Genomic DNA, 19,247 nt, shown 5'->3' on the forward strand with positions numbered 1-19,247 from the left:
TCAACATGCCCTAGTAAATTGTACCAATATGTGTTTTACAAAATATCATTGTTTGATAAGTGATATTGAACAGTTTTTCTTCCTTTCCACATGCTTAGTTACTTTCATATTCATTTCTCTTTCGACCTAGGCATCCTGTGCTATTTCCAATTAACTTTAATCTACTCTCTCACGTCTCTGATTGTGCCATCTCTGAAATGCGCCAGCCCTGTCAACCAACTTCACTTAATATTTGTTTGGACTGGCACGGGTTGGTGTGTCGTCATCAAAGACCCTGGCTGGATTTGCTTTGATGATGCATTCTATGATACCAGCAAACGCTGGGTTTCTTCTGACTTCCACCTGGGACAGTAAGAGGCATTTTGACCATCGGGGGAGTTCTTGTACTGTCCCTTTGTCAGATATCCTCTTTTCAAGCCAGGTGACACTGACGGAGACTCCAATCTCAACAAAATATGTGAATACTGTTATGACACAGAGGTAAAACCCTCAGTTAATTAAACATAAACCCAGAAAAGCTCACCTTGCCTTGTAATCTGTTAAAATATGAGTGACAGAGAACTCCCAAATGCCATTATTCAAAGAAAATAACATCAATTTATTTTTTAACTTTAAAAGTGAACATTAAACAACTATTCACAGCTCTAAGCCCTCTCTCTTAACTGCTTGTTATCTGCCTCCAACTCAATAACACTATACTGTTCCAATAAAACACTGATTAAAATTACATCAACCTAATTTCAAAACCACACAGCTGCTGTTGCTTCAGTGCCTGTCGTATTTCAGCTGGAGATCTCCCTGCATCATCTTACGTATACATTACAGCGCAGTACAGGCCCTTCGGCCCTCGATGTTGCGCTGACCTGTGAAACAAATCTGAAGCCCATCTAACCTACACGATTCCATTATTATCCATATGTTTATCCAATTACCATTTAAATGCCCTTAATGTTGGCGAGTCTACTACTGTTGCAGGCAGTGAGTTCTACACCCCTACTGTTCTGAGTAAAGAAACTACCTCTGACATCTGTCCTATATCCATCACCATCCAAGGAAAAAGGCTCTCCCCGTCCACCTTATCTAGCCCTCTGATTATCTTCTATGTCTCAATTAAGTCATCTCTCAACCTACTTCTCTCTAACGAAAACAGCCTCAAGACCTTCAACCTTTCCTCAAAAGACCTTCCCTCCATACCAGGCAACACCCTAGTAAGCATCTTCTGAACCTTTTTCAAAGCTACCACATCCTTCCTATAATGCAGTGATCAGAAAAGTATGCAATACTCCAAGTGCAGCTGTACCAGAGTTTTGTACAGCTGCAGCATGAACTCATGATTCTGAAACTCAATCCCTCTACCAATAAAACCTAACACACCATATGCCTTCTTAACAACCCTATCAATGTGGGTGGCACCTTTGAGGGATCTATGTACTTGGACATTGAGATCTCTCTGCTCACCTACATTACCAGGAATCTTACCTTTCGCCCTGTACTCTGCATTCCTGTTACTCCTTCCAAAGTGAATCACCTCATACTTTTCTGCCTTAAACTCCATTTGCCACCTCTCAGCCCAACTCTGCAGCTTATCTATCTCCCTGTGTAACCATTGCTAAGTGCTTTACATATTTCTTTTCACTGCAAGTATGCTTCATATGAAAAGGTATGTTTTGATAGGGAGTGTTTCCTAATTTCTTGGAGAGCAGGTGTTAGCTCTTGCATTTCTGTCTCAACGGCAGTTGTTCTCCGACCAATTTTCAAAACGTCTGCATTTCAAACCCCCCAACATCAGATCATCTCATTGGTTCGATGTTGGCAAAACAAATTCAAACTCAATTGGGTTTTAGTATCTTGGGGCATAACTTAAACTGGTCAAATTCAAATTGTGTCAAAACAGCAACCAAAACTCAGGTATCCATTTCACAGCGAAATGTTATATATTTTCAATTTTCCAGTATACTCTGGGACTGCCATCCAATCATACACACAGGTGCTTGTAAGTGCTCACGTAAAGGTACAGTACATGCCTTCAACTTCGTAACAATACATCTTTACGCACATACTTTTCCTCAGTACCTCAATGCTTTTCACCATGACCTTCTGACCAGCACTGAACTTTCTAAGTTTCAGCTCTCGAGAATCATGACTCATCTTTACCTGTATTGCTTACTATTACTTTGCTGTGTTACAATCATGTGAATTAAAAGCAATGACAGGCCACTTGACTCTTTGAACCTTTCCCATTATTCAATAAGACCATGACTGATCTGAGTTTTTACCTATTCCCCATAACCTCTCACCCCTGAACCTCCTTTTTAATCGAGAATTTATCTACCTTTTCCTTTTTTAAAGAAAACAAAATGCCTTCCGGCTTCAATTTTGTCTCCAGAGTGTGTTCAAATACTCACTGATGTTTCAAAACTGTCTAATTTGTGATGGATGGGAAGTTATGGAAATAACAGCCCAGCTTATCACTGAGCAAGTGTTTTTCCAAAGACTTCAAAACGTGGACACTTCTTTCTGCAGACCCCTTAAGTGTTGTGTATTTGACACCGGTGAGACTCAGAAATGTTTCAAACTGTCTAGAAGCAAACAGTGATCATTATTGGGCACCCAAAACCTCTGGCAATCCATAAATTGTGAACCAATCTCAAAGCCTCAATAACTTTAGCACTTGTGGTATTGAGCGGACTCAACATATGAACTTCCATTTGCTCTTAAGTTTTGACCCGTAAGAGACATTTTTTTTTCCTTCCACCTCATAGAAATAAGCAGTTTCTTGTGTTTGGCCATGGATTAGAAGGAACCTTCACGACCTTTCACCAACTCATAAATATCTCTGCCTTAGGATACCAGGAATAGCCTGTTGCTGCTGCTTTCATAAGGACTGTTGCTGTGTGCTGTTCATTAAGTTGCTCAGACAATTTCTCTCCAAGTCCTGAATCACTTTTCACAGGGGGAGAGAAACCAATAATTTCTCATCTGTGCACTTTTTAGACTAGCTGTTAATGACATAATTGAACACTTTACTGAGCAGTACATCCCTGTGAGTTCAGTAATTTTGCTTCACAGACTCAGGCATGTCATTTGGTTATATGTCATCATGAATTAGTCTTCATGGGAAGTCTTGACATTCACATGAGCATAGTCTGTTGATTTATGGTACTCGTAGTGTTCTGATGGGCCATCAAAACTAGGGCCAATTTCTGAAACTGTGCTGTTGCCAGGGATGGTACTCCGGTCTTTGAATCTAATATGATGGCGAAGGTTTTTAGGTAACAATATCAGTTCCCTACTGTACAAGTATCTGTGGAACTTTATAACACCAGACACGTTGATTCTTTCTCAATTGGCACAATTTTGCTCTGAAACATTCTGCACACCATCTTTCATTATATGAGCTAACACCATACCAAATCCCTGTGGTAAGGCATCAGCCACTAAACCTACTTGTTTTCCAGCATGGATCAAAATAGTATTATCAGTCAGCATTTTCTCCATTGCTTACTGACCCTCACCAGATCACTCACAATCTATTCCATCTTATCGTAGCTTATAGAGTGATGAGGCTGTAGTAGCTAAGTGCAGTATAACTTGAAATGACTCACAGCAAATCCCTTTGAATGTCCAATGTTTTTTCCTATTCTGGTTGCATAGCTTTCAAAACCCCCTTGATCTTCTGCATTGGATTGATATCTAATTGTGGCTCAGGCGTGTTACACTTTACCACATGAAGCGAAGCTTGTGCTTTTTGACTTTGTCATGTTCTTAAAGCTTACCTGGGACTTGTTCAATCTCACACAGTTGCTCGCCCTTTACTGCTAATGAGAATGTTATTTGAGAAACAGCCCTCTCCTTTTTAATCCCACTCAGTCTCTGACCTATGATACACTGGAACACTGCAGAAGTTGTAGCTACCACCCAAGCAGGGACTTTGCGTACTGGTTTACCCCTTCCTATAGATGAACAGAAAGCAATTTCTTATTTTTGGCAGTGAATTCGAAATGGAAATGTGCAACATGTGACTGGATCAGGAAAGAAGTCTTTCCTGGTAGGCAGTTAGTCAGTCTCTTTGCTGATCACCTTATTTACGTTTGTTTATAATCACCACTAGTCCAAACAGAACTATCCAATTTTTGAATGACTACGTTTAATATGACCCATCCTTCACCTTCTTAATTGCTTGCGTTCTTTCTAATCTATTCAGCTCTTTGCTTACTGATTCAAACTTTGCAGATGATGCTTGCAAATATTGGCTGTTAAGTTGTCCTCCAACTTCACATGAGGCTTTTCTGATGGCTTTAATCAGTGGATCCTCCTATCAAAGACCACTTGGTGCTCCCTTAGCACTTTGGTCAATATCAAACGTACTCTTACTGATCCCTACTCTAAATGACTCAGTCCCAGTCTAACCATATATTGAACTAAATCCTTCCCATCCGGGAGACCTTGCTCTTCTTAGCACAACCAACGGCAAGTGATGACACTGTTATATTAGAATCATAGAGTCATAGAATCATGCAGCATGGAAATAGACCCTTTGGTCCAACCAGTCCCTGCCAACCATGTTCCCAAACTAACTAGTCCCACCTGCCTGCATTTGGCCCATGTCTCTCCAAATACTTTTTATTCAAGTACTTATCTAAATGTCTTTTGAATGTTGTAACTGTACCTGCACCCACCACTTCCTCTGGAAGTTCACTCCACACATGAACACCACTTTTTGTGTAAAAAGAATTGCCCTTCGTGTCTTTTTTTAAATGTTTCTCCTCTGACCTTTTTATATTCTCATCTAAATCATCTATATAAATGACAAACAAAAATGGACCCAGTACCAATCCTTGTGAAACACCACTGGCCATAGGCCTCCAGTCTGAAAAACAACCATCCACCATCACCCTCTGTCTCCTCCCATTAATCTAATTTTATATCCAGTTGGGACCAAATTATCCTCTCACTCAAAAAGTACATCTTCCATTGTATTGCTTTACTTGCTCTCTCTATTTTCTTAATCTTCCTTCCCAATAACATCACCTCCTGCTTCCTTATCTATCTTATTCACATTCAAAGATTTCAGAGCGCCGATATAGCTTTAGACCTGTCAAAATCACAGTCTGATGTGTGGGTGTGACCTGGATCTTTTCTATAACTTATAGTATGGCTGTTTCTGATACTTCCAGCATGTTTTCCAGGTAAAACCAACTTTCCTATGAAAGCAGGCTGCCATGACAACAGTAGCATCTAATTTCCTGAATCTAAGACTGTGAACCTGGCAGTGTGACTTTGAGCCGCCATTGTAGGGCCATTCCACAGTATTTAAGAGAGGGGCTTCAGGGTTTTAACCCAGAATGAACCATGATATTATTCCAAGTCAGGATAGTGAGTGGCTTTGAGGGGAACGTACAGGTAATTCTGTTCCAATGCCTTTGATGCCTTGGCCCTTCAAGGTGGCAGAAGTCATAGGTTTGGAAAACTGTCAAAGAAACATTGGTGAGTTGCTGCAGTGCATCTTGTAAGTGTAAAAAAAGGTGCTGCTGTGCCTTTGAGGTAGAAGGAATATTTAAGTTATTGGATATGATTGTTTTAAAACAATTTAGGATGTTGCTGGCTGGGTTGGCGTTTGATTGCCCATCCGTAATTGCCTTTGAGAAACTGGTGGTGAGCTGTCTTCTTGAGGCTGCTACAGTCTGTGTGTTGTAGGTAGACCCACAGTACCATTAGGGAGGGAATGCCAGGATTTTAGATTAGATTCCCTGCATTATGGAAACAGGCCCTTTGGCCCAACAAGTTCACACTGACCCTCCAAAGAGTAACCCACCCAGACCCATTCCCCTACCCATTCCCCTAACTAATATACCTAACACTATGAGCAATTTAGCATGGCCAATTCACCTGACCTGGACATCTTTGGATTGTGGGAGGAAACCAGAGCACCCAGAGGAAAGCCACGCAGACACAGGGAGAATGTGCAAACTCCACACAGTTGCCCGAGGTTGGAATCGAACCTGGGTCCCTGGCACTGTGAGGCAACAATGCTAACCAATGAGCCACCATGCCTCCCAAACAATTTTGACCCAAACAATTAAGAAGTCTGCTTTGGCCTCAATGGTGTCAAGCTTCTTGAGTGTTGTTGGAACTGCACCCATCCAGGTAAGTGGGGAATATTCCATCACATTCCTGACTGTGCCTTGTAGATGGTGGACAGGCTTTGAAGAGTTTCCTCCTAGAATCAGAGAACCATAGAGATGTACACCACGGAAATAGACTTCTTGGTCCAATTTGTCCATGCTGACCTGATATGCTAAATTAATCTAGTCCCATTTGCCAGCGTTTGGCCCATATTCCTCTAAACCCTTCCTATTCATATACCATCCAGATGCCTTTTAAATGTTATAATCGTACCAGCTCCACCACTTGCTCTGGCAGCTCATTCCATAAACACATTACCCTCTGTGTGTAAAAGTTGCCCCTTAGGTCCCTTCTAAACATTTCTCCTCTCACCTTAAACTTTTGCCCTCTAGTTCTGGACTCCACCAACCTATTTGCCCTATCCATGCCCCTCATAATTTTATAAACCTCTATATAGTCACTCCTCAGCTTCCAACACTCCAAGGAAAACAGCCCCAGCCTATGCAGCCTCTCCCTATAGCTCAAGTCCTTCAACCCTGGTGTCATCCTTGTAAATCTTTAGTGTTAGTGGGTGCAATAAACCAAATGGATTTGAAACACAGGGAGATAAGTTGCCCCGAGCAAAAACTGTCACCCCTTTCTTCCACTTGTCTGAAATCTCTCTTATTAAAGTGTGTGAGTTGAAAAATAAAACTCACTGGAAGGCTTCATCACCACAAGGGAGGTTTTTTTTTTCAAATGGCAAATGCAAAATCTATACCATTGTCTCCAGTAAAGTTAATTCAGCCAGTCATAACTAATCAGGAAGTTGCTCCAGTATCAGCAACTTATATGCAAAATACAGAATTACATTTGGACAACCTGTGAATAATGTTTTCTTTTCCTGAATTTAAGTGCTACTTGACCAAAACACATTTAAATCTCCTATGGATTTTCTCACTTAAGGAGCCTGACCAACCCATTTCTGATACTGAGTTGTGTGTAGTCAGAAAATTTGTTAAATCACCGCCCCTTGGAATTCACACAGTGTTATAACCTGGGAAGGAGTTAGACAGGGAAAGGAATCAGTTCACTCCTTCTAAGTTGTTCATAAAACAAATATTTGAGCGCTTACACTGATCACTGAATCCACAGACAAACCTTACTAATACGAAGAGGGGCACATCAATTTTAAAAACACTGGTACAGGTTTCATTTGTACTAGAGTGAAATTATATTAGTCAAAATATAATTACATCTTTTGAACAGAGTGGAATAAATTGGAACAGTTTAAATAGATTGTTTACTGACAAAGGGAGTTGAAGACAGAGTTTGGATCAAATGTTAAGAAACAATTAATTCTAACATTAGTTGCCAAAACTCTGAGCATTGAACAGGAGTGTAGAATTGGAAGCATTGTAGCACTGGCAAAGGGAACAAGCCAGGCTACAGGTATAGTTTGAGAGGAAAAGTAAAAGTGATGAAGGGTATTTTAATTTTCAAAAGTTTCGACTAAAAGGATAGGATCCCTTGAATCCTGAGAAGATTCTACCCGACCTTTGGCCAAGGTGCTGAGCTGTTTAAATTTTCCAAAGCAATCCCAAAATTTGAAAAGAGGGACACAGAAGAATTTTTTATTTCATGTCAAACAAAGTTTGCTACAGAAATGGCATGACCTGTGGGAAGCTGGAAATTACTGTAGTACATTGTGTTTTGGTGCTGTGGTTTTGGTAAATTACACAGATTGGATTCAGATTACTTGACAATCTCATACAGGATTATTGAGCAGCTCAGACTGCAACTTGCAGTTATATGTAACGATGTACGCGTCTGAAACGTAGCTTGTTTCTGCAGGGCTGTCTTTCATGTTGTTTCTGCCTGCTTGTGTGGTTCACCAGCGTATCCAACTCATAAAGCAACACAGATCCTACAACAATAACACCCAATGCCTTTTGTTCCAAGATAAAATTACAAATTCCTGGGTTGAAAATATACATACATTAGGATAATTACAAACCTATTTAGACAGAAATAAAAAATAAGTGCCAATAAAATGAATATAGACAGTTCTTTTGGAGTGTAGGAGGGTGCAACCTTCCAGAGATACAGATTTCACACTTGGGTGTTCTTGAGTTGTATCATAGAATCCCTACAGTGTGGAAGCAGGCCATTCAGCCCATTGAGTCCACGCCTCTGAACAGCATCCAAGTCCTCTCCCCTATAACTTTGTATTTCCCATGGCTAATCCACCTAGCCTGCACATTTCTGGACACTATGGGCAACTTAGCACAGCCAATTCACCTAAGCAGCACATCTTTGGACTGCAGGAGAAAACCGGAGCATCCGGATAAAACTCACGCAGACATGGGGAGAATATGCAAACTTCACACAGACAGTTGCCTGAGGGTGGAATCGAATCTGGGTCCCTGGCGCTGTTAAGTAGCAGTGCTAACCACTGAGCCACCCATTGTGAATGTGCTGGAATCTTGCCTGTTTATTAGTGTGTTAATTGTTACAATAGTATTTCACCCTTCCTTATCTGAGCTTATTTTGGAGCATGTTCCATGCACAGTTGGAGTACTGTTCAGCTCTGTATGCTGGCTTCTGTTCCTCCTCAACGTTGCTACACTGTCTCATATCTGGGCTTACTACACACTAGCTCTGTGTGTAATTATGTTCACTGTATATAAGGTAGGAGCCTGAAAATCTGTCCTACACACAAATTCGGAGGTTCTGCTGCTGCATGTCATTCACACACTATCTTCTTGCTCTCTGCTTTGTTAAAGACATTTGTCCCGTATCTCGAGAATTTGAATAGTCTTCAAAGTGTTGTCCTAATTGTCTTTCAAACAGGATTCCTGCTGGGTCTCCCGGGAATACTGCGGACACTGGAGACCTGAAATTAAAACACAAAGTGCTGGAGAAACTCAATAGGTTTGGCAACAACTTCGGAGAGAGAAAGAGTTAAGGCTTTGAGTCCAATATGATGCTTCTTCAGAACTTTGCAGAAGTGTGACGGGTTTTATACAGTTGAAAATGAAGCAAATGGAACAGAAGGGAAAATGGGGAAAAGTAAAAGGATAAGAGAAATTGGAAATCAATGGTGTCGTAGAACAATAGGAATGTTAATGGTTGTAGAGGAAAGATAAAGCATAGATATAAATCAGATGGTGTTAATAGCAGAATAAAGTCATTGGCAAGCTTGTGTTTCACGTATGACAGTTGATCTGCTTCTATCCTTTGGGTCATCTCTGATGCTTCTGTTCCCCTCCTTAAACTTTCTGACTCCATTTCTAGACCTGCAAATTATCTTTATAAACCCAGCAACTTTCACAGCTCCCTCAACTACACTTCCTCACAGCCTCACAGACATGATTCCAATACCCCAGTTTCTCCATCTCTGCTGAATCTGTCCCCAGTGATGTTATCATTCAAGAAGGAAAACTGTTGGTGCTGAGTCATGTTAATGCTATGATGTTTAACTTACTTGTCACAATTTATTTCCTTTGCTTGATTTAAGCTATAATCAAAATAATACACTAGGAAACATTAACCAATCTCTGGGATCAGTGATCCAGTGGAAATATTGTAATTGGACCCCCCCCTCCCCCGCCTCACCACCTCCTCTGACAGCTCAATACAAGCACGCGCCACTCTCTGCAGGAAACAAAATCACCTCTTTGATCCCTTGCAAATCTTCCCCACCCTCACTTTAAACCTAATATGAATATGATACCTGTAATGCGCAAACCCGAGGTCTTGCCCCTTTATCTGTGAAATATAATATTTGCAAATATGATATCTGTAAATGTGTTATTTGGAATGATGAAAAGGTAATCTGTACAGTGTTATGATAAGTTGTTAGAAGTTTATGATAAAACTAAGTTCTTACATTTTTCCACTCATTTTAAAGAAACCTTGACCATTGTGAATCTTCCAAGCTGGGGTATTCTGAAATATTAATGCCAGACATGGGCCATATATGTATATTTTTGACTTTTTGGAAGGAACACACTGGAAAGCAAACGAGACTGCAGCAAGGGAAAATGTTACACTTGAAAAGAACACAAGCTACTGGACTGAATCATTGAGGTCTAGAATACTTTTGCAGAGAGATCACTTGTAAGTATCATAAGTTTGTAAGTATGAGAAAACTACTGGATGTGAGCACAGACAATAATCAAGAGATAACTTACCTCAAGCAATAATTCTTGGTCTCTCTTTGTTTCATTCTCTAATGTTCCTCTCATCAAAGTGTGTAAAGGTGAAAAACCCACCGAAACCCCTCAACGTAAATGGAGTGTTACTATGGGGAGAATTTGAATTCTACACCATTCCCTCCAAAAAAGTGAATCCAGCCAGCCATAACTGATGTCAGTGCTGGCAGCTTGTGTGTAAAGTGATTTCTGCTACAGACATTTGAGCAATTAAGTGTATAATTATTTAAGTATAATTATTGGGCACCAACTGCAATCCCGGGAAGGCGGGATTCTAGCCGTGTTCCTTGCCCTATCAATGGTGAAGGCCCTGACAGTGTGGGTCAGACCTGCTTCCAGTCAGAGAACTGAACAAGGTAGCACTGGTGCAATAAACTTTTTATTAACCACCACCTATGGAACCAGGAGTCTGCTGGTTGATCCAATGTTCTGGATAATCAAGCGGTACACAGAACCGCAGTAAACCCTGACCAAGCAAAGCTTTAAGACATCAACATCCCTCAAAAAATTGATGCAAAACCATCAACACACCTCTTAAAATCAATGTAAAAATACACAGTAAGTGACAGACATACAATGCAGGGGAACATACACATCACTGTTATTGCAGGGTGGGCAGTGTAATTTGAAAAGAGGGCTTTCCACCAATGAGGATTGAGAGCAATTGTGCTAATGATGAGGTTTTTAACATTGTAAAACATCAGACAGGCTTAATCTCTGCCAATGTTGTTTATATTTCACAGATAAAGGGGCAAGGCCTCGGGTTTGCGCATTCACAGCTTTTAATTCGACGCACGCATCTCATATCTGAATAGGCTGCGATGGAACCCATCCTTCCTATTCTTACACCCAAGCTGCCTTTTAAATGTTGTAATTGTACCCACCTCACCACCTCCTCTGGCTGCTCCTTCCATACGCACACCACCCTCTGCGTGAAAACGTTGCCCCTTAGATGCCCAAGATATCTTTCCCCCCTCACCTTAAATCTATGCCCTTTAGTTTTGGACTCCCTTACCCTGTGGAAAAGACCTTGGCTATTCACCCTATCTTTTCCCCAGAGTAGGGGAGTCCAAAACTAATGGGCCTAGGTTTAACATGAGGGTGGGGGAAGATTTGCAAGGGATCAAAGAGGCAATTTTGTTTCCTGCAGAGAGTGGTGCGTGCTTGTATTGAGCTGTCAGAGGAGGTGGTGGTGGGTGGGGAGGGTCCAATTACAATATTTCCACTGGATCACTGATCCCAGAGATTGGTTAATGTTTCCTAGTGTATTATTTTGATTGACTAAGTATGGGCTCGGTTTAGAATATCACTGTGGTACGTTTTTCCAAGATGACGAATGACATCTGTATTCTAACACTGTGAATGTGTAACAGATTACAAGTAACAATGCTCTCTCCTCTGACAATCCTGCATCTGTCTTCTCTATATTGGAAGAAGCTAATTAAAGCTATCCAGCGGATTTGTAGTTTAAATTTTTTAATGTGGTTCTTTTAAATTTGGTTAGGATTTTCTTTTATCTTAAGAGTTAAGCACTTAAAATGGAAAATGAAAGACTGTAAAAATTGCAAATGACTCATACAGGCCTGATTCACTTTAAATATTAGAAATTAAACTGTGCATACCACATTCATTTCCAAGTATTTCTGACTTTCTTATGTAAATTTTTTTTCCTCTCCATGGTAGGCGTTGGCTTGATGTTGATATTTTTGGCTGTATCTACAATGCCTTGAGTTAGATTTTGGATTGTGCAGTCAAAATATATTTCTCTGGAAATGCCTCCCTGGCTCTCAGGAACCGAAACCACAGGGTTTCAGTGAGAGTCTTCGGGAATTGGTCAATCATCAATCAACATCGGCCATTGGCACCTCAGAGGAATACTGTTTGCAAAGTGCTCCTGCCCATGTCTTTCACCCCTGCAGCAAATCAGTGTCAGGAGTTCCCCAATTTACTGACATCCTAGAATATGCTGTCCAGCTGTGTTCGGAGCTGGTCTATGGAAAGGCAATTCCACAACCATAGCACTTGCTTAAGCCACTGCCCCAGTGTGAGTCTGGGAAAGGGTGAGGTTCACATTTACTGAACTCATGTAGTTCTCACATCTAGAAGACTGGCCAACTATCAGGTAGAGTCCAGAGTGCGGGAGAAGAGACAGATTGGGAAAGGGACGAGAGAGAGGTAGAGAGAGAGAGAGACTGGCGAATGGGACTCAAGGATGGAGAGTGATTGACTCAGGAATGGGATTCAAGGAGAGAGAGAGAGACTGTGGAATAGGACTAAAGGAGAGAGTGGGGGTGAGAGAGAGCAAGAGACTGTGGAATGGGACTCAAGGAAAGAGAGCGAGAGAGAGAGAGAGATTGGGTAATGAGGAATCAAGGGGAGCGAGAGTGGGAGACAGAGAGTCATAGAGATGTACAGCATGGAAACAGACCCTTCGGTCCTACCCATCCATGCCAACCAGATATCCCAACCCAATCAGGTCCCACCTGCTAACACCTGGTCCATATCCCTGCAAACCCTCCCTATTCATATACCTATCCAAATGCCTCTTAAATGTTGCAATTGTACCAGCCTCCACCACATCCTCTGGCAGCTCATTCCACGTACCACCCTCTGTGTGAAAATGTTGCCCCGCAGGTCTCTTTTATATCTTTCCCCTCTCACCCTAAACCTATGCCCTCTAGTTCTGGACTCCCCGACCCCAGGGAAAAGACTTTGTCTGTTTACCCTATCCATGCCCCTCATAATTTTGTAAACCTCTGTAAGGTCACCTCTCAACCTCTGACACTCTAGGGAAAACAGTCCCAGCCTGTTCAGCCTCTCCCTATAGCTCAAATCCTCCAACCCTGGCAATATCCTTGTAAATCTTTTCTGAACCCTTTCAAGTTTCACAACATCTTTCTGATAGGAAGGAGACCAGAATTGCACACACTATTCCAACAGTGGCCTAACCAATGTCCTGTACAGTTGCAACATGACCTCACAACTCCTGTACTCAATACTCTGACCAATAAAGGAAAGCATACCAAACGCCTTCTTCACTATCCTATCTACCTGCGACTCCACTTTCAAGGAGCTATGAACCTGCACTCCAAGGTCTCTTTGTTCAGCAACACTCCCAAGGACATTACCACTAAGTCAAAAAGTCCTGCTAAGATTTGATTTCCCAAAATGCAGCACCTCGCATTTATCTGAATTAAACTCCATTTGCCACTTCTCAGCCTATTGGCCCATCTGGTCAAGATCCTGTTGTAATCTGAGGTAACCTTCTTCGCTGTTCAATACACCTCCAATCTTGGTGTCATCTGCAAACTTACTAACTGTACCTCTTATGCTCGCATCCAAATCATTTACGTAAATGACAAAAAGTAGAGGACCCAGCACCGATCCTTGTGGCACTCCACTGGTCACAGGCCACCAGTCTGAAAAACAACCCTCCACCACCTTTGAGCCAGTTCTGTATCCAAATGGCTAGTTCTCCCTGTATTCCGTGAGATCTAACCTTGCTAATCAGTCTCCCATATGGAACCTTGTCGAATGCCTTACTAAAGTCCATATAGATCACATCTACCGCTCTGGCCTCATCAATCCTCTTTGTTACTTCTTCAAAAAACTCAATCAAATTTGTGAGATATGATTTCCCATGCACATAGCCATGTTGACTATCCCTAATCTGTCCTTGCTTTTCCAAATACATGTACATCCTGTCCCTCAGGATTCCCTCCAACAAGTTGCCCACCACCGACGTCAGGCTCACCGGTCTATAGTTCCCTGGCTTGTCCTTACCACCTTTCTTAAACAGTGGCACCACGTTTGCCAATCCCCAGTCTTCCGGCACCTCACCTGTGACTATCGATGATACAAATATCTTAGCAAGAGGCCCAGCAATCACTTCTCTAGCTTCCCACAGAGTTCTCGGGTACACCTGATCAGGTCCTGAGGATTTATCCACCTTTACCCATTTCAAGACATCCAGCACTTCCTCGCCTGTAATCTGGACATTTTGCAAGATGTCACCATCTATTTCCCTACAGTCTATATCTTCCATATTCTTTTCCACAGTAAATACTCATTTAGTATCTCCCCCATTTTTTGCGGCTCCACACAAAGGCCACCTTACTGATCTTTGAGGGGCCCTATTCTCTCCCTAGTTACCCTTTTGTCCTTAATATATTTGTAAAATCCCTTTGGATTCTCTTTAATTCTATTTGCCAAAGCTATCTCATGTCCCCTTTTTGCCCTCCTGATTTCCCTCTTAATTATACTCCTACTGCCTTTATACTCTTCTAAGGATTCACTCGATCTATCGAGAGACTGGGAGTGTGACTCAAAGAGAGAGAGAGAGAGTGAAGAATGGGGAATCAAAGGGAGAGAGAGAGAGAGGGAGAGACAGAGAAAGTGGACAATGTGATTCAAGGAGAGAAGGAGAGATGTATGAATGGGGGATTATGAAGCTTGCAAGACTGGGAATGAGTGTTTTGGGAGACAGCGAAATAAAGAGAGAAAGGAAAACAACAAAATAAAAATTAAATTTTAAGAACCTCTGGGAACCGTTTGCAACTTGAAGGGAAAAAAACTGTGGTTAAAAGGTTCCATTGTTGGGTTTCTGATTTTGAATGGCACTAAGGGAACTCAAATCCCATCAGGAAAACCATCCTTGCATTGTTAACAGATGTGCAGGTTAGGTGGATTGGTCAGGCGAAATTTCTTACAGTGTCCAGAGATGTACAAGCTGGATGGGTTAGCCATGGGAAATGCACGGTTCCAGGGATGGTGGCGGTGAGGGGGTTGGTCTGGGTCTCTTCGGAGGGTCAGTGAGGACTATATTACTAAACAGGGGAATATATTACTAGGAACAAAGAAATGGCAGAGGAATTAAATGGGTACTTCAGATCTGTGTTCACTTGGGAAGCAATCTCCCTGAGGTAACAGTGGCTGAAGGACCTGAACTTAAGGGAATTTATATTTGCCAGGATTTGGTGTTGGAGAAGCTGTTAGGTCTGAAGGTTGATAAGTCTCCGGGGCCTGATGGTCTGCATCCCAGGGTACTGAAGGAGGTGGCTCGGGAAATCGTGGATGCGTTGGTGATTATTTTCCAGAGTTCAATAGATTCGGGGTCGGTTCCTGAGGATTGGAGGGTCGCTAATGTTATACCACTTTTTAAGAAAGGTGGGCGAGAGAAAGCAGGTAATTATAGACCAGTTAGTCTGACCTCAGTGGTGGAAAAGATGCTGGAGTCTATTATAAAGGATGAAATTACTGCACATCTGGATAGTAGTAACAGGATAGGACAGAGTCAGCATGGATTTATGAAGGGGAAATCATGCTTGACTAATCTTCTTGAATTTTTTGAGGATGTAACTATGAAGTTGGACGAGGGAAATCCAGTAGATGTAGTGTACCTGGACTTTCGAAAAGCTTTTGATAAAGTCCCACACAGGAGGTTAGTGAGTAAAATTAGGGTGCATGGTATTGGGGGCAAAGTACTAGATTGGACTGAAAATTGGTTGGCTAATAGGAAACAAAGGGTAGTGATAAACGGTTCTATTTCGGAATGGTAGGCAGTGACCAGTGGGGTACCGCAGGGATCCGTGCTGGGGCCACAGCTTTTTACAATATATGTTAATGATATAGAAGATGGTATCAGCAATAACATTAGCAAATTTGCTGATGATACAAAGCTGGGTGGCAGGGTGAAAAGTGATGAGGATGTTAAGAGATTACAGGGTGACCTGGACAAGTTAGGGGAGTGGGCAGATGCATGGCAGATGCAGTTTAATGTGGATAAATGTATGGTTATCCACTTTGGTAGCAAGAACAGGAAGGCAGACTACTACCTCAATGGAATCAATTTATGTAAAGGGGCAGTACAGAGAGATCTGGGTGTTCTTGTACACCAGTCAATGAAGGCAAGCATGCAGGTACAGCAGGTAATGAAGAAGGCTAACAGCATGCTGGCCTTCATAACAAGAGGAATTGAGTATAGAAGCAAAGAGGTGCTTCTGCATCTGTACAGGGCCCTGGTGAGACCACACCTGGAGTACTGTGTGCAGTTCTGGTCTCCAAATTTGAGAAAAGACATTCTGGCTATTGAGGGAGTGCAGCGTAGGTTCACGAGGTCAATTCCTGGAATGGCAGGATTACCTTACGCCGAAAGACTGAAGCAACTGGGCTTGTATACCCTTGAGTTTCGAAGACTGAGAGGGGATCTGATTGAGACGTATAAGATTATGAAAGGATTGGACACTCTGGCAGTAGGAAACATATTTCCACTGATGGGTGAGTGCCGAACCAGAGGACACAGCTTAAAAATACGGGGTAGACCATTTAGGACAGAGCTCAGGAGAAACTTCTTCACCCAGAGAGTGGTGGGTGTGTGGAATGCTCTGCCACAGGGGGCAGTGGAGGCCCACTCACTGGATTCATTTAAGAAGGAGTTGGATAGAGCTCTCAAAGATAGTGGAATCAAGGGTTATGGAGATAAGGCAGGAACAGGATACTGATTAGGAATGATCAGCCATGATTATATTGAATGGCAGTGCAGGCTCGAAGGGCTGAATGGCCAACTCCTGCATCTATTGTCTATTGTCTATTGTCTATTGACTCAGTGGGCTGAATGGCTGCTTCCAGACTGCAGGGATTCTATGATTCTCATCGTCTGCCGACTGAGACGGTAAGGTTGTGACTTGAAGGCATTATTCCTTCCCTGTCATAGGTTGCTGGCTTTTTTTTACAGGGATATCAGTGAGGGCTATTTAATGACTTTCCCAGCAAATTCCAAGCCATTGGATTGTGAATGCAATAGATTGAGGGTGGAGAGGTCACTCCCTCCCACTGTTCTGTCCCCCTTTGCTGTGTCAGCCCACTCACCTCACATAGAGTTGGTGGTCAGACCATCAACCATGTCTCTCCCCTTGCATGGGGTTTGTAAAAAGTTGACGGGTGGTCCAATTACGGCGGTTCAAGTAATACAAGGATTTTATCGCGCCATAACTAGGAGGCTAGATATCACCCACAAGAGGAAATGATCCTTAAATTATAGCCAGACTGTGGCAGGAGCAAAATCAGGAAGGACCTTTCCATGCAAAAATCTCCAAAACTATGAATTCTGGATGAACTGGAGCTTTCAGGAATGAGATAAGTATGTGTGTTAAAAAAAACACAAAGACCTGCGGACGCTGGAAATCGGAAATTGCTGGAGACACTCAACAAGTCTTCGAGGAGAAAGTGAGGTCTGCAGATGCTGGAGATCAAAGTTGAAACTTTATTGCTGGAACAGCACAGCAGGTCAGGCAGCATCCAGGGAACAGGAGATTCGACGTTTCGGGCACAGGCCCTTCTTCAGGAATGAGCAGGGAGTGTTCAGCAGGAGAAGATAAAAGGTAGGGAGGAGGGACTTGGAGGAGGGGCGTTGGAAATGTGATAGGTGGAAAGAGGTCAAGGTGAGGGTGATAGGTCGGAGTAGGATGGAGGCGGAGAGGTCAAGAAGAAGACTGCAGGTCAGGAAGGCGGTGCCGGGCTGGAGGGATTCGGCTGAGACAAGGTGGGGGGAGGGGGGATGAAGAAACTGGTGAAGTCCAAGTTCATCCCCTGTGGTTGGAGGGTTATCTTCCGACTGGGAACCCTCCAACCACAGGGGATGAACTTGGACTTCACCAGTTTCTTCATCCCCCCTCCCCCCACCTTGTCTCAGCCGAATCCCTCCAGCCCGGCACCGCCTTCCTGACCTGCAGTCTTCTTCTTGACCTCTCCGCCTCCATCCTACTCCGACCTATCACCCTCACCTTGACCTCTTTCCACCTATCACATTTCCAACGCCCCTCCTCCAAGTCCCTCCTCCCTACCTTTTATCTTCTCCTGCTGAACACTCTCTGCTCATTCCTGAAGAAGGGCCTGTGCCCGAAACGTTGAATCTCCTGTTCCCTGGATGCTGCCTGACCTGTTGTTCCAGCAATAAAGTTTCAACACTCAACAAGTCTGACAGCATCTGTGAAGAGAGAAAGGAGAGTTAATGTTTCGGGTCCAGAAGTCCGTGAGGTTTCAATTTCATGAGATAGATTAATTTTTGTTAGAGAAGGCCTTAATGGGGGCCAGAACGAAGGGAATGAGACAACACTGAGGCGCAGCTGCAATATGAACCAATTAAGTGGTGGAACAGGCTCCTGAGGGTGGAGTGGTCTTCTCTCCTTCCTATGTTTTAGGCTTCAGATCTCAGTTGCTCCTTGAGGTGAGGCCCAGCGCAGACTCCCAGCCTCAAGATGGCGCTGACCCCTGACCTCGAGGTGAAGCCCAGCACGGACTCGTCTGCTCGGTCTGCTCTGATGCTTTTCTCTCTTCCTCTGCTTTACAAGGACTAATGCTGAACTTTGAACTTTCTTTCTTTATTTTTCCTAATTCATACCTCAAATTCTGTACCTGTGTACCATTGGATCCAAAATAGTGCTGGATATGATGACTTTAGACAGTTTTCACTTTCCTCCTATATCTCTGTACTTGAGTGCACATGACAATAACACCTAATTCTAATTTTAATAAAGCATTTATCAGGGTTGGTAACCACTTGTCTGGTAATCTTAATGTTAGAGCTTGTTTTGTAATTATTCTTGAATTTTTGCTTCTTCGCTCATGGGGTAAAGGTGCCATTGGTTAGGCCAGCATTGCTCACCTATTCAAAATTGCTCTTCAGAAAATGATGATGAGCTTCATTTCTCAAACTGCTGCTTTCCATGAGTAGGGACACCCACAGTGCTGTTGGAAAGGGAGTTCCAAGATTTTAAGTGAAGGAATGCGGTCGCGTTCCAAGTCAGGATGGTGTGTGCCTTGGCAGGAAAGTGGAGTTGGTACTTTGCCCTTATGTTTGCTGCCCGCATCGTTCTAGGTGGTAGAGGTGCTGGGTTCTCAACGCTTTATTGAAGGAGCCTCACTGAG

Source organism: Chiloscyllium plagiosum, unplaced genomic scaffold (genome assembly GCF_037043375.1).
Source record: "Chiloscyllium plagiosum isolate Xiang-an unplaced genomic scaffold, Cpla_swu_hap1 HiC_scaffold_7, whole genome shotgun sequence".
In the NCBI taxonomy this organism is placed as follows: domain Eukaryota; kingdom Metazoa; phylum Chordata; class Chondrichthyes; order Orectolobiformes; family Hemiscylliidae; genus Chiloscyllium; species Chiloscyllium plagiosum.